At 38.3% G+C, this 14917-nt stretch overlaps 1 long non-coding RNA gene across 1 annotated transcript in view; it reads left to right on the forward strand.

Annotated features, from left to right (window-relative positions):
- Window positions 1-13645, forward strand: part of LOC309878169 — an 81794-nt gene extending 68149 nt beyond the window's left edge. Inside the window, exons 3-5 of the long non-coding RNA XR_014317498.1 lie at window positions 7998-8382; window positions 10766-10839; window positions 13491-13645. This is a non-coding gene — a long non-coding RNA (uncharacterized lncRNA). The remainder of the gene's footprint in view (window positions 1-7997; window positions 8383-10765; window positions 10840-13490) is intronic.
- The last annotated feature ends 1272 nt before the right edge of the window (window positions 13646-14917 follow it).

Below are 14917 nucleotides of genomic sequence, written 5' to 3' on the forward strand. Positions count from 1 at the left end.
CCTCCAGGAGAAAACAGCAAACATAATGTAACACTGGTAGATCTCATGGTCAAAAATGTCACCCAAATATAAATAGGGTGTGCCAGTCGGAATGGGCAATTAGATAATGTTCAGCAAATCCTCTAGTTTGCAGTACTACAAGGATATCAATATTTACGATATTTTTAAAAATGTTTTATGCATGTCAGCTTCCTGGCAGGAGGTTCTGATTTGTATTTGGACGTCATTAAGAAATTGGACAGGTGGAAACGTGAACCACTGTCATCCTTGGAAATCTAGAAGTTTGTGAATCTTCTGATAGGCTCCATACCTGTAAAGGGGAGCACATCTACTGACAACGTGAGAAACAGGCCCCACATTGTCTAATAAAGTAATGCTTGTTGCATATATATGCCCTACAGGAAGGAAGATAATTGAAATATGGGGAATGCATGTCTATGAGTCTACAATTCTTATGAACATTTATAAGAGCAAATACTTCTTAACTGCAATAAGCTGTAATAAATCCATTTATTGGTGAGTACTTAGGATGGCTGAGCTCTCGGGACATTTTGCAGCTTTTGGTTGCCTTGAAATTATCCAGCTGGAATAGTCAGGAAATTTTCAAACACCCAGTCACTGAGTATTTTGAAAAACAACAACAACAACATCAACAACAAAAAACAGAGTGACTTTGAAGAATGGACAAACTTGGACAGCATAAACACAAAAGATAGTTGACTATTTCAAATACTTTACAAATTCTTCTTTACATTCTTGTAGAAATAATGTCAAGTGTGGCTACTAGAACAATAATTGAGGATTCATATAGCGTTTCTGGGAATCACCATGTAATTACCATTGTCTCCAGTGGTGGTACAGCAAAATAATATGCAATATTTCAAGATATTTAATTAAGTAGTGTCAGTGAGTTACCTTGAAGATAACTTCTATCACCCCCATATGACAGGCTTGTTGATGACTAGCTGATGGATGAGTCCCCTCAGTCTGAAAGACAGATGAACTGAGGAACATCAGTGTGATATGCAGAACTCAGTGTGATGGATTATGTATAATTATTTGATATTTACTCTTTAAAGGTGACCTACAGATGCAATGTTATAGTTTATTTTTGTTTGTTTGTTTTCTTTAAAATATAAGAAAAATCTCTATGAAATTCTTCAGTAGAAACTGTGCCTTTCTCCTTTCAGTAGAAATCCTTGTCCATTTTGTTTTTCCCCAAAGACCTCTGATCCACGACAGAAGTAACAGGTTTATGGTATCAGATATCAAGGAAAAAAAGATCTTTGCGTGAGAGAATTTTCTTATGTGGTCTCCTTTGGATGTGTTAGCTGTTATGAATTCATGTGTGATTCACTAGTCAACAGCAAAACCCATCATCCCCATCTTGGGAATTGTAGAAAATACCCTGCAGCCAGCATGACGAAAATGTAGCATGAGACAAGAGCAAAGACAGAAAACAGAAGTTAAAGAATGATGAGTCTGCTAATTGTTGTTTCTGTCAGAGGAGTTAAGGAGCAACTATTGTCTGTATTTTCTTTAGCATAAACTATGGGCTTTCAGTTCCTCACACAAGTAACTGCTCTCTTACTCTCCTGTGTTGGTGGTGTTGCCTTGTATTTTGATTTACTGTGCTTTTTCTCACTGTCACCATGCTGCTGACTTGATCACAGCCTTCAGTTTGGAAATCCTTGCTTTTTACTCAAGTCTGACTCTTGTTTACTACACCATTTGTCTTCTACTATATCACTGCACTCCTCTGTGGACCCTAAGGTGATAATTACATTAGCAGTACTTCATCACAAGCTTGTTAGGCCTCGACAGTTGATTTTGGCTGACTATAATCAGACTTGTCCCCACTTGTCATTGTCCTTTTGTGCAGTGGTTGCACATGACTTTTTCTACAGTAGCAAGTAGTGTGTTCTTTTACTAGTGGATCTGCAGAGCAAAAAAACTTCCATTGACCTTTTTTCTACAAGTATTTTGGGGGGCTTTAATTCAGGCTAGCTCTATTTGGGTTCTGAGGGCTGAATCATTAGCAGCTGGAGAAGGTCTTTGAGTTTCACTTTGGCTGAAAGGCATCTGGTTTGTGTGCCCTGAGACAGCTCTGCTGCTCCAACCAAAGCACAGTAAGGGGGAGACAGTCAAGAGCTTGCAAATGCACTTCTGACCTGAGCTACAATGCTGATGGTGCCTGTGCTGCTTGCTGACACACCTGGTGTAATGCTGCCTCACATGGTCTAAAGTGAGACCTGGGATTTTTTTTATTTTTTATTTTATTATTATTGTGTGAGTAAATCCTCTTTCCTCTTGCGGTCATTTAGTAGACAACTAAGCCCCTTTATTTTTAGTATGCACATCCAGGTAAATCTGATGGGAGGTAATGTGTGTTTATTCCCATTATCTCCATGCAATATCAATCTGGCTTTAGTGGAACATCTCAAAACTAGAATAGCTTGGGTGCTCTTGACCTTTATACCTATTCAAGATGGTTGGAGCCCTATTTATCTCATTAGGCATTATTTTGGATGCGGACAAAAGAATAACTTTACATGCTTACACTTCCTCTTTCTCTCCCTTTTTTTATATGCTAAAGAACTTGATCTGGGTTGCTGAAGTCCATGCTCATTTTCTGTGATGTGTCTGTCATCTTGCACTGCGCATATTTTAAAGAAAAAAAAAAAGGTAATTAAATTCTGTCAGTGAGTTTAAGTAAAATTTAAGTTAAAATACTGGTCTTTACTGAAAGATCACACAAATTAGGTAAGAATAGGGATGGCTGAGACAGCTGATGAGTAATATTGTGTTTGAAGAAATGATCCATTTATTTGACAGGAGATTTGAGATAGAATTCAAGGCAAGGGAATAATCTACTTTATGAAGCTGCTGCAACCACTGTTTTCTGGAAGTAGAGCTGGAAGTGTAAGAGTTGAGAAAACAGGTTGTAGTGGATTTTGCATCCACTGGCCATGAGCTCAGGTTTTGGGAGTGGAGGTATATCCCAAATGAATCTCTCATTGCAACTCCCTCAGGCATCGGGCCACATATATATACAGCATTTAGTTCACTGGGGCCTTAATTCATATCAGAGCTCCCACAAACTCACACAGTACACAATGCTACTACTACTGCTGTAAAAAAGAAGGATGTAGTATTTGCTCACTTTATTCCGATTCTCAATATGACCTTGTACAAAACATATGCAAGATGATTTTAGGTAAAATATTATTTTAAGCAAATGTGGTATCACAACTCTAAACTCTTCCCTAATTTATTCCTTCCACATGTATTTCTGCTCTTTTATTTCATGTGGGTCTTTAATGGAATGTCCCTTCTTTAATTTACTAAATTCTGTATTTTTCTCCTTTTTTTTTTTTTTTTTTTTTTTTTTTTTTTTTTAACACAAGCCTATTTTTATGAAGATCCATAAATAATTTCTTATGAACACTGTGGAAAACTTGTTGACGGCACAGGAGACATGTTCACAAATAGATTGAAAGCATAAACAATGTATTATCATTGTTTCAAATCAAAAGAAAGAACAAAACTAAGTGAAAACAAAATATAAACATTAGGCATCTCAAAAGTCTCTTGAGAAGCTGGAAATTAACAGCCAGATCTTCAGCTAGGAAAAATGGACATAACACCACTGATGTTGCTGAAAGTACAGCAATTTATACCAGACTATGTCCTGGCCTTGTGATTTTTATTCTGCATAATTTTTTGTCATCTATCTCCATTAATGTTAATGGAAAATGGACATTTCAAGCAGTCAGGAGTAGCCAAAGAGGTGCATTCATTGTTATAACTGATAAATTAGTGTCTTTGTTCAAACAACTCACATTTACATTCACTGTTAGAGGAGGAAAAGCTTCTTAAAAATTTATAAGCTGACTATGCAGGTTAACTTAAATATGCAGTTGTACAGTGTTGACTCAGAGTTAAATTTAGGAGCACTTTGCAAAACTAGGGGAAAGTAGAGCGTTTGTTCAACATCACAGACTTGCAAATGGTTGAGCTAAATATAATGGTGACTATTCAGTCACAGGTCAGGCACAGACAGAGTGCTTAGAGTGCTTTCCATGCATTGATTGGTCTAATTTTGGAGATCATTTTGTGTTTTATTCAAAACTAGACAAGGCTGTGAGAAAAACATGGACTTATGGGATACAGGGTAAAGCATAAATAGAGCAAGCCTGATGTTCTGCTTCTTTTTGTATGCCTTATGCAGTCACTGTTGGAAAGAGCAGAAAGCTATCCTGGGACAGATCCTTTCTAAGCTACCTTTGAGTTACTTTGTAGAACTATGTTTGTCATCCCCAGACACTATCCTTGCCTGGCTGGGGACTGACCTCAGAGTCATTTTACTGTTTATCATTTATTTGTCCAGAGGAGTCCCAATACTCTTTGCAAATAAAGATCTGGACTTTCAAACCCAGACTTGTGCTGAGTGAGTAACTGTGTAATTAATGTGTGTAAACGCCCAGTGGGCTCATATAAATCAGTTGCTTTTATCCACGGGTGACCAGGTAGCTGCCTCCTGGCTATGTTCCTGTACAAATACTTTATTTAGATACAAGTATTAGACGTCCATGACATGTGGACATACAGGTAGGTATCTGTATGACATTAAACTGATTAATGGAAAATATATTTTTTCACCCTGCATTTGTTTCATGTTCTTCCTCCTAACCTGTCCCTGGACATAAAAGACTCTGAATTGTCCATCAAGTCTCAACCATAAATTCATGGTTTATGATTTCCTATGCTGAGCTTGTGCTTCCATGTTCCCTATCTGAACCTTCAACACAACAGGTCTTTGGGGTGCCCTCGGGAACACTGGTAGCTTTCTGTACTGATACAGCTACCAAGTCCAAAATGACCTCAAAAGGAATGAGAATAACTTTTGTTGTTTTGCCAGTTTGAATTTTCTGGCAAAAATTTAATTTATTTTAGCCACTTTTCATTTGTCATGGATAAAAAAAAAAAAAAAAAAAAAAAAGTATTACTGAGCAGTGACAGCTACATATATATAAAAGACATTCTATGGATATAGAAAAGACAGTGTCATCTGTGGACTGAACATCCACTCTAAGGAGCTTCACAGGCTAATCCCTGAGATTAATATAGATTAAGTTTGATGGGAATAAAAAGAAATCCAATAAACAAAACCAAGACAAAATCTGAAGACTCTTCCTCAGCCCTTTTGATGGGTCTTTTTGACAGTGTGCACTATTGGGTTAAAGAGTTCTATTCATTCTTCAGTTAACTGACTTCATTTCAGAATGCCATTTGACCAGATCTGGAGAAAATTTTAAACAGAACATGGCCATCTAATACCTGTGCATTTAGAGCATCAACTAGCTTTAGAGTAATCAAGAAATGAGATGAATTAATCTGCATATGTAACTTGAAAAGGAATGATCACTCCTGACTAAGTACAGGATGCACCTGATATGTTATGAGAATGGCTGCAGAGTCCTTTTTGAATTTGTTATTGAGCCGATGACTTGCTGACATCTGTATCTGCACAATTTGTTATAAATAATTTAAACTATAGAGAGCAGAAAGTGTGACTGAATTAAAAGACCAAAAAACTGCTTGAAAATTCTTTCATGATCCTTTTTCTTGCTTAAAATTTGATGATCAAACAAGAAAAAAATGCAGTTTAGTATTACTACACACTGTACAAGGAACCAGCAGAGTTGCAGAGTTGAGCTCATTGGATATATCCACTTTAAATGGCATCTCTTTGTAGTCAGTCAGGAAAAAACTTCAGACATTAATAGGAAAATATTAAACATTTATTTTGTATGTTTTGACTTGTCTTCACAGGATCACTTTGTAAGCAATTTATGTTGCTAGATAGGTTTCATTCCACCATTGTGTATAAATTACTTGTTGCTCACATAATCCTGTTTTTCTGTTTACTTTTCAAACCAGGCTCAAAAGAAAAGGCAGGCAGCTTAAAAGAGTCCAGAGCAATGTTGAGATCTACGTTTTTTTGAAGGTTTCTAAATTATATCACTGTTTGAGCTCTAATACTAAATTAAGAGAGTTCAAGATTTCAGCAACAAGCTTTGTTGTGATAAGAAAGATCAAATTTGGAGTTTAGTTTGCAAGTTAATGGGCTGTGGAGGGCAAAGAAAGAACATTGTCTCTCTCCTCTCTGAAGCACCATATCCTGGTGGCAGCAGATGGTTGGATGCTGGGATCAATGAAATGATGTTCTCTTTCACTCTGGTAATTGCAACATTCCTGGCTGTTTTCTATCTTCATGATCATGGGTGACTTCCATACAATTGAACAGAAAAAGGTCTGAGAAGGTGTGGTGGTTTTACTGTGCTGGGCAGCTAAACCCCACAAGCGCTCTCTCACTCCCCCTCTTTTTAGATGAGAAGGGGGAGAAGTAAAGCAAAGAACAACTCACAGGTTGAGATAAGGATAATTTAATTAAAGGGAAATAATAATAATAATTAAATAAAGATTATTATGAACTAAACAATTTAACTAAAGGGAAATAAAAAGGGAAAGGGGAAAAGGGAGGGGGAAAGGGAAAATAAAAAGAAGGGAGGAAAACAAATAAAATAAATGAAGGCTATGTGGAAGTGCAGAGGAAAGAAATTACTCTCTACTTCCCACAAGTGAGCGATGATTGACCACGTCCTTGAAGCAGGGCCTCAACGCACGTAGCTGGTGTTCCGGAGGAGGACCGACGTTTTCATGAGAGCCCATCCCTCCCCTCTTCTTCCAGTTTCCACCTTTTATTGCTGAGTGTGACATCATATGGTATGGAATATCCCTTTGATTGGTTTAGGTCAGCTGCCCTAGTGATGTTTCTCTCCTCACTTTTTGCCCACCCCCTAGGAGGGTTAGAGAGGCCCGATGCTGTGCCAGTGCTGCTCAGCAGTAGACACAACACTGGTGTGATAACACTGCTGTTCCAGCTACAAGTGCAGAGTACAGCACTGTATGGGCTGCTGCCGGGAAAGTTAACATTCCAGCCAGACTCAGTACAGAAGGTGTATTTTCTGCACAGTAATCAAGACAAGTATAGTCCTTGGAAAAATATACAAGCACAAAATTTGTAATTCATTGAGTTCTTTGACTACTAGACAAGATGTGGTTGTCCTTGTTATTAGCAGTGAGAAGACATTATTTTCTGGTGTACTGGATGAGTGAGTGGCATTTGTGCAGCCCATCTCCACCTGGGTCAAGAGGTTACTCTCATCAGAGTGAGAAAGCTTCGCTTCTGGGGGTGGGACAGCAGCTGGGAATGCTCAGAAGAGAGAAGTGCTTGTCTGATACATGGCTATTTGTAGACAGCCATCCTTTTTAACTAGCTTACAGGTGTTTTGAAGGTTTTTAAATTGATTTAATTCTGACCTATTTGATCTATGATAAGAGAGTTGTTATAGACTGAATATTTACTCCTTTCTTTCCTCGGGACAGTCAGTACTCAACAACTGAACAACTGTGCAACAGGGTGTATTTAACCGCCCCTCCCCCCCCCACCCCCCCCCCACCCCCCCCGCCCCAGAAGGCTGTCCAGTCATAAATGTCTCTAGATTTCTGAGCCTGCAGTTTGAAAAAGAAGTCAATGTATTCCACATTGCTCACAGTGCCTTGTGGTTGTAGGAAGTAGCCAGGATGTGTTTCCTGAGTGTGCTGTGCTCAGGTAGAGAAGTCAGATAGGCAAATGTCCATGACTCAGCTAGCAGTGAATTAAACAGCTTCCAAACAGCACTCACCCTCCTGAAACTGAGCACTCACTCCAACAATGACTGAAAATGTGTGTACATGATAGTTATTTCACTCCACCACTGCTTTCCCATGACTGGGAATGACAATGAGTGAGGGTGCTTGTAGAACCATAAAATTTCAAATTTGTTGACTTTATGACTTCATGTTCTGCAACAGCACATCAAGGCCTTTTTTTTTTTTTTTCTAGAATTTATTGTTTGTAAAATTTTCTGTGTAACTATGATTTCTTCTAGAACACTATGAAGAAGACCTGTAAGCTGTTTCCTGACAGGAAATGGAGAGGGGAGAGAAAATGAACTGTTAACAAGTATTCTGCCTGCTGCCTGAATTGCCTTAATTCATGAAGGGACATAAAGTTTAGACACAAATTTATGGTGTCTTAACCCTGGGAATGGCTCGGTTATTTAATGACATGTTTGTGCTCACACAAGCATAGATCTGGGCTGAACCAGAGCACCAGGCTGGAGTGCTGCCATGGATGGATATGGGCTCTTGAAGAAGAACAAGCCCGGGGGACGGCATGGAGAGAGTTGTGCTTGCTGTGAGAGAGCAGCAGGAATGCAGAGAGCTCTGCCCTTGGATTGGACAAGAGAGTGCAACAATGTGGATGACTTTATGGTGGGTGCCTGCTACCAAAAGCCCAATGAGGAAGAATTAAATGAGCCCTGCTGCACATAACTGAAAGAAGTCTCATGTCCGTATGTCCTAGTCCTCATGAGAGACTTTAACAACCCCGCTATATATGTTCGAAGGGCAACACAGCAGGGCCAAAGCAGTCCAGGAGGTTTCTGGAATACATTGCTGTTAGCTTTTGATTGATTCAAAAGCTTGGAGCATTGAGAGACTGCCTTCATGGGCTTCTCTTGACCCAAAGTGGTGGCTTCACAGCTTTGTGGTTTTTTTTTTTTTTTTTTTTTTTTTCCAGGAGTCTCTTGACTTTCTGCTGAAGAGTCAAAGCACAACACTCAGGGTTGCTGTTAAATGTTTTGGACCTCTGTTTTGCAGGAAATTTCGAGGTCCTGTTTCAGTTGTTTCATAATTTCCCTCTGGAAAGAGGATTCTGTGTTATGAGCAGCTCTCGAAACTTTCAGTGACACTAGAGATTTTATTATTATTATTATTATTATTATTATTATTATTATTATTATTATTATATTTATTTTTTTTTTCTGGGAAAAAAAATCTACTGAACTCTGATTTACCTTTCTCAGGATAGCCACTACTCCAACCTTGAATGAAACTCACTTCACAGCTGTAAGGCTGTAAAACTATTCAATGTTCAGTTAAAAATCACCACCAACAACACAGCAATAATCCAGGCATGAAGCAAAACAAGTAATTGTAAACAACTGAATACCTCAAGTGATGTAAAGATAAAGTAAATAGTTGATGAAGTGTATGTACATAGATAAATAACTGCTATCAGCTAAAACTGCTGTCAAGACTAAACTGCAAACAGGAAAAAAAAGAGCCAAGCCAAAAATAAAAGATTTTATCCGAATAACAATTTGACCAGCTCTACAGTTCAACTATTCTTAGGGCCATATCAATAACTTATAAGATAAACCTTATAAAGAAAATCTGAAGGCTATCCTGAAACTGTATTATTTTTCATGCATATTAGTTATTGTGTCAGAATCTGTTAATTAACTGTAGTGTTACAAGTGTGGGTTTTTTTTTTTTTTTTGTGAAAAAATATAATCAATTTATCCAAGCTGCTGTTGTATTTCAAAAGATCTCAGAATAAGATTCCTCACCTATTCAGTTAAAAGCTAGCTATCCCACAGAGCCATTCTTTAATCACTTCAATGCATGCCTTCATAGAGAGCTGAAAGTGTTCTTGACTTTATTAAACACATTTCTCTTTCCAAACTGAACACTAATCCAAATTCAGAGTCAAAAGATCATCTTGCTCAGTTCTGGAAGGTTTTTTAATTTTTTGTTTCTGATGTTAATAAGCCTTGAAAGTTTGCGTATTGTTGCTCGTATGTACTTTGATCACTGGATTTGAAAAGTATTAAGTCTTTGGCCATGGCCCATTTTTTCATTATGTTTAGGCAGTGCTGAGTAAAGTGGAGACTAAATTTATTTGGAGGCCTCTTAATGCCAACAGTAATACACAGTAATTATAGAAAGAATATTAATAAGCTCACAAGTTCTAGTGAGACAGAAGGCTTTGTTTGATTTCAATCCCTTTCTTGCCGCATGATTTTTGACCTGAAGTCCATCATAAGAACTGAACAGAATTCCCCAAGAATTAGCAAATTTGACAGACTATAAAATATCTCTCTAAGCTGAGTTGGGTGTTATGAGTATTATCCTTCCAGCTGCATATATATCTGTAGTTCCACTGTCTTTCTTTTTTAAAGTACCAGTAAGATACATTTTTTCCCATATGACTGAGCATCACTGTCAGCAGCACAATAAAGCAAACAAACAAAGGAGGGTGCTGCAGCCAGCCCTAATCCTCTCCTCCTCTTCTGGCTGCTCTTAGATGGTTTTGATCCATCTGCCATAGATTCATTCCTGGATCTTCTGCAATTGCCTGTTTAGATCTTTAAGAGAAAAATTGTCATGCCTGTCTTTCCTCCATTTTGTGTGGTGGTTCAAACTATGGACAAACTTGTTAAGGAAATGACCACCCATTAATTGCACAGTTAAGCACAGGGCAACATCATGGAAAATACAAGTACTCTGAGAATGCATATCCTGCCTGCTTCTAGCTATGATCGCAGCAGAGGTCCCCACATTTTAGCTGTAAGAGCTAAGTTGAGAAGTAGTTATGCAATCGAAAGATGTCCTCATCATCTTATTTGCTTCACTCTTATTCTGTTTTCAAAAAATCCAAGTGTATATTATAGCTTGAGAAGCTATAGTAATTTATTTGGATTCTGGTTTTGTTTTCTTACAGACAACAAAGAACATTATTTTAAAACAGCAAAAGTTCTGTTTTATATTAAAACTTCATTATAATGCATTTTCCTATCCTTCTGGCACACAGCTTCAGATCACCAGCATCCAAAAACTCACCTCACCCAGCTAAAAGATTGATCTGAATCACATTTTCAGGAAAAGGTATGAGTGATTGGTTGTGTCTTGAAAACTTGGATAGCAAGTTCCAAAACGAGCAGCATTTGTGGCTGATTTATAAGTACTTAAAAAACAGAATGGAAATAGCAATATAGTATTGACTACCAAAGAGCCTTTATAAAATCTCCCTTTAAATTATAATGTCTTGAATTTAATGCATTTTAATGTTCTTAATTTTGGATTAGGAAAGAAAAGGAAATGAATGACATTTGCACTGTGTGTCTTTGCTATGGGAAGTCACAGCATCTCATAATGACTTAGATGGCAGTAATAAATAAACAGAATAGGCCTTAGGTTATTTCTTTCTTCATTAGTATGTACCAAGATGTCACCAAAGTTGCCTGTTTTTCTCTCCTAAATAGTAACATAGTCTTTGTTTAACCTGTGGTTGACTTTAAAGTCAGTACCATCATCTTCCTAACATTTTTCATCATGATTGCACTCCCAAGTCCACTGTATTTCATGTTTGCTATTGAGTTGCAGTTTAAAATCTGTGCAAAACCATGAATTTACTCATCTAATGAAGCAATATATCAAAAACAATTGAACAAACAAACAAAAACAAAAAAAAACAGTTTTGACATTCTGTATTATACCTTGGGTTTTCTGTGGCATAAAAGTAGAAGAACCCACCGACAGGAGCACAGCAAATGGGGGCGTCTGGATGAGGGTTAACCTTGGAGGGGGGTAAACAAGCTCTTCTTTTGGGAGGTGAGTTAACTGGCATTTTCTGTTGCTTAGTTTATTAGTTTGCACTGTATGATTAAAGGTTTGGATCCAGTTCTTAAAGAGAAAGTTTAGTTGTCATTTGTGGCTTAAAGGTAGTTCGTGTTTGTGTGGAGCTTGAGGTCAAAGGCCTTGTAGCTAAGGGAGTTAGCTTTCCTGTTTTCAGTCGTTACTAATGAATATTCAACTATTGAAGGGGACAGTAATGGCTTAGCTAAAAGTATTAAAAAGACAGAAGACAACATGGCAAGAAAGTAGTTAGCACTCTACTCTGTGCTGCTGCGGCCTCACCTCGAGTACTGTGTGCAGTTCTGGGCACCACAGTACAAAAAGGACATTAAACTTGGAGATTGTCCAGAGGAGGGCTACAAAGATGGTGAAGGGCCTAGAGAGTGAGACATATGAGGAGCGGCTGAGGTCACTGGGCCTGTTCAGCCTGAAGAAGAGGAGGCTGAGGGATGACCTCATCACAGTCTGCAACTTTCTCGTGAGGGGGAGTGGAGAGGCAGGTGACCTCCATAATCACCAGTGATAGGACCCACGGGAACTGTGTTAAGCCGAGGCAGGAGAAGTTTAGGCTGGACATCAGGAAGAGGTTCTTCATTGAGAGGGTGGTTGCACTCTGGAACAGGCTCCCCAGTGAAGTAGTCACTGCACCAAGCCTGTCTGAATTTAAGAAGCTATTGGACTGTGCACTTAGTCACATGGTCTAAATTTTTGGGTAGACCTGTGCGGTGCCAGGAGTTGGACTTGATGATCCTTAGGGGTCCCTTCCAACTCGGGATATTCTATGATTCTATGAAAGAAGATAGAAGAAAGGCAGGTTTTACAAGAAGAGAGGAAAGGAAAATGGAAATAGGGATAAAGACCGTGGGAGAGGGTAAGATAACAGACTATGAACAAGTATCAGAGAATATAGACACAGAGGAGTGCATGAAAAGAGCACATTGCATCACTATAGGAGAAGGTAAGTGATGATGTTCAACAAAATGAAGGACAATTTCTGTGTGGACGGCAGCTCCTTGAGGGCTGGAGCTATAGATGTGCAAGGCAGAAGGGAAGAATTCATGGCTTACCTTCACATAAGGACAAAAGGCACTACAAGGTGACCTTGAGAGCCAGGAAGTGATGGCTCAGGTGGCTTTTTAGCCCCCCAGACAAGGGTGAAGGTATCACAAGAAAATGCAGTTCAACGGACAGCTCAAGGCTCAAGGTCTTGCAAGGTCTTTGACCATTGCAATATTAGATTAGAGCAGACCTTTACATCATTAAATGCAGTCACTTCTACATGAAGCATGATTTGTAATTTCTGTGGAAATATGGAAAACAGAATCCTTATTCCTTGAATATTTGATGAAGTTATGTTCTGGAATATTCTTGCAGCTGGTAAGGAAAATTTAGATAACTAGGAAGTGGGAGGGAAGAAAGCTGGAAGAGTTTCCTAATCGTCCCTCCTGATGCCTCTACACAGCAAAAGGAAAATAGCAATAGTAAGCCATATCACAGCTTAGGAGAGGGTTGGCAGAAACATTGTTCAGAAGTCAGATATTGATAGGAACTGGGAGTTCCAGCTAAGGCTCAGGGTATGGTTAGAAAACAAAACAAAACAAAACAAATGCATGTACATTAAACACCAGAGCCCAGAAAATAAAATGGAGGGACTTATGCTGCTGTTTGCACTGAGCATACAGAGGCTAAAGAAACCAGCTGGGATAGCAGTCATATCTGAAATAGCACTATTCATAAATGCCATTGTCCAGGGAGGAAAGATATTGGAGAGAAGTAACTTAGTCATAATAATTACTCCTGTGATAGACAACAAAGTTTCAGAACCAGTTTAATCAAAATCATTTAGATGTGAATGAAAACCTTGGTGCAAAGGTAATTAATTCTGTGGTTAATATTTCCAGTTTCAAAAGGGATGCCAATAAGCTAAAGGAATGACTGAACATCGTCCATCCAGATTGAGGATATGGGAACTACTTGTAAAGGACTCCTGGACTTCCCGTCAGAGGTATGCAAACTGTCAGAAAACTTTTTCCCAAGCATGACTCAATTTTTACAAATCAAAAGGATAAGAGAAATAAATGGAGAACATCTCTGTTTCAGAGAAAAACACTAATAAGCAAATAAAGCCAACTTTTGCAATGGAGGGACAATTGGTGTAAAAAGAATAGTGCTAGAAATCAAGCTATGTTAGAGCTGGAAAAGGATATTGAAATGAATAGAGAAAAAAAAAATAAAAAAGGTTTTCTTAACTGGAGGGAACTGAGATCAAGGAACTTTTGTCTAAAACCGGTCCTCTTACCGTGATCAAAAAATAAAAGAATTTTGGACAAGCAGAGCTAGGATTATTTAACCTGACAGAATTAAGGTTGAGAAGGAATAAATGAACACTGAAGATACACCTGGATAGAATGGCACCACAGAGAAATAAAAGTTAATTTTGGAAACTGGAGGAAAGTTTCTGACCATGAGACCTACGAGGTTCTGGAAAGGTTTTCTGCTGTGAATAAGGTGGAGCTGGCATGGTTTATGAATGAGTTTTTTGGACAGAGTTATCTACAACAGCAGGAATTTTCACTTGGTGATCTAGGAGTTTCCTTCCACAGAAATGTTACTTCCAATTTGAGGGCTAGCATAGCAAGTGTTTCTGCTAAGGAGGGGAAAGATAACTGAGAGGGAAAAAAAGTTGAAAGAAAATGTTAATTTGCATAATGACATAGATGGGAAGTACGACAGTGGTTTTGATGGTTTGGGTATATAATTATTTTATCTGGCTTATTATTAGCCAAGATTGGTGGGGTCTATGTAGTTTTAAAACTCTCTTCTTTAGTTACAATTTATCTGTGGCTTATGGCATATTTCCTTGGCTAGAAATAGAAGCAGAAATGTCACAAGAAAACAATGAATATTTTCCTTTCATGAGGTGAAAATACTTAGGTTAAGGGTAGACAAAGCAGAATGATTAAAATGTAATCTCTTCTAATAGCCTTCCAAACCTTCACTGCAAAATTGAATTCAGTTGAATTCCCTTTCTCTTATCCCTCATCTGAAGGCTTTTCAGGAGTCTTTTAGAAGGTCATTGGTCTGCAGTTCCCTTTTATGGTCCCCTCGTTCCTTCTGCATGTCACATTTTCTGGGAAGAATAGTACAACACTGGAAGAAATATCTGTTCTGTCTGAAAATGGATGCAGGAATGCCAATCTTTCATCTGTATGATAAATTAGCAAAGCTTTCTTACTAACAATTGGAACATGAATAGAAATGTGTTTTGAGTGTGTTGGTGGAGCCACCAAGCTATACAGGATATGGCTGAACAGATTTTAACTGAAGC

Source organism: Aythya marila (genome assembly GCF_965140915.1).
Source record: "Aythya marila genome assembly, chromosome: 4".
Taxonomy (NCBI): domain Eukaryota; kingdom Metazoa; phylum Chordata; class Aves; order Anseriformes; family Anatidae; genus Aythya; species Aythya marila.